At 46.8% G+C, this 2035-nt stretch overlaps 1 pseudogene; it reads right to left on the bottom strand.

Moving 5' to 3' along the window:
• Window positions 1-1002, bottom strand: part of LOC107578858 (putative olfactory receptor 13C6) — a 2473-nt pseudogene extending 1471 nt beyond the window's left edge.
• Window positions 1003-2035: the final 1033 nt, after the last annotated feature.

Below are 2035 nucleotides of genomic sequence, written 5' to 3' on the forward strand. Positions count from 1 at the left end.
GTTTAGCCCAGGAAGGGCTCCTGATTCCCAGTTCCGCCCAGGAAGGGCTCCAGCCCAAGAGCTCGCTCCAGTGCCCGCTCCTCGAAATGCTCGCCCTCCCACCCACTCCAGCCTCCTCCACTGCCGTCGTCTGGCAGCCACTCTGCTCACCCTCAGCCCACCATCATTGTGGTGCGAGCCCCGCGGGACTGCCATCCTCCAGCGTCGTCGTGGTCTGAGTCTCCCTCACCTCCGCCTCCGAGGCCCGGACTCTGCCTCGGTCCGTAGACCCATTGGCTCCACCTCGGTTCCTAGCTCCCTCGCCTCCACCGTTACCCAGTCGGCAGCCATCCCTCCTCCATGGCTCCTCCCACCGTCGGCTCCACCGTGGGCCGCTGTTATGGCTGTGGCCTGGGTCCTGCTGAGCTCCTCCTGCTCCGGGTCCCTCCTGTCTCCTTCCTGGCTCCTCCCTCCTTTGTCGCCCCCCTGGTCTCTGTCTGCCGGCCTCCTCCCGGATATCCGTCCTCCGCCGGAGCCTCCACCTGTCTTGTCTGCCTGCCAGCCATTTGCCTTCCCCTGTCTCCATCCCACATCCACTTCTTTGTCCCCCTCCGTCCCTCCCTCTGTCTCCACGGCGCGAGGTTGCGCCTTCTGGGAGGGGGGCGATCTGTCACACCCCTGTGGATTGTGGTTTCTACCTCTGTGTCCTTATTTGGTTGTTCTCGTTATTAGTTAATCACCTCATTGTGCTCACCTGTCTGCCCCTCGTTATCTGCCCTATATCTGTTCCTGTCTCTTGTATTCGAGTTTGTCGGTTGTGAATGTTACCCTGAATGTGGATGTCTACCCTGTCTGAATTCACTGTTGTCACGTCATTAAATATCCGTATCTTCGTCTTCCTGCCTGGTCTCTGGAACACCCTGCCCATGACAAATATATAATAGTATGTCATGTGAGGTATACCAGAAAAACCACTGATATAGAAATGGAAATATTGCTGTTTTCAGTGAAATCAAGATTCATGGCGAGTTCACTCACTGATCCTCCAGTCTGGGCAGAAAAGCAGGATGTTATTAAACATGGTTTCATTATATTTTCCTCTAAAACAAATATTCCAACAATTGACTCTCAGATAGATATTAAGACTACAGTAAGATGCCTAATAATTAAGCAATTTTATATCTATAAACATATTAGGCATTTCAAGCTTTTAAAAGCACAATTATATTTTAACATGCACCTTAACTTCCATTGCCCTATTAAACTAAAATTTTGTATATAATATGCAAGATTTTGTATAATAAATTCAGTAGCAAAGGTGTACTCACAGAAAGAAAGATATGACTATAAAACGTTTTGCTCAAGCTATTACAGAAACTGCACTGTAATAAGACTTCCCCAGACCTGAACTACATATCTTAAAGATACGAATGGCAGGCCTCTCCAGACTTGTCAGTTGACCATTCATAGCACAGATCTAGCATAATCGAGTACATCAGAATCAGACACACCGACTAATCCACGAGGAATGCGCAAAACTACAGTTGTGAAGGGAGCCCTTAACCTACAAAAAGTATGGAGGCATCTGTTGTTTTAGTGGTGAGGGATCACATTTAATATGGGGTAAACATTTTATGACAAAATAACAGTATAGTATTTTGAAAATTATGGGGGTTTTCCTCCGCCATTGTGCTAGAAATGCTGGATCTTAGAATGTGCAGAGACAAGTAGAGTCATACAAATGGTGAACAGTCCAAGTGTTTATACTGGTGATATATCCAGTAATAACCAACAGTAAACCCACAGAGCTACACCCCCGAGCTCCTGATCATTTTTAAACATGCTTAAAAAATTCAGGGAGTCAGCCCGATTTTGACCAGTGTATATGCTCTACAGGCTCTCATATTAACAAATTAAATACATCCACATCACATACTCTAGATCTATGTATATTATTATAGCTCAGTGGCTACTAGGTGACCCCATATCGTGCGGATACACCAACACACACATTCTCAAAAATCTCTCTAGTTGCTTTTGTTGAAAGGAATAGCTA

This window comes from Sinocyclocheilus grahami, unplaced genomic scaffold, assembly GCF_001515645.1.
Source record: "Sinocyclocheilus grahami isolate Dianchi unplaced genomic scaffold, SAMN03320097.WGS_v1.1 scaffold32.1, whole genome shotgun sequence".
Classification (NCBI taxonomy): Eukaryota; Metazoa; Chordata; class Actinopteri; order Cypriniformes; family Cyprinidae; genus Sinocyclocheilus; species Sinocyclocheilus grahami.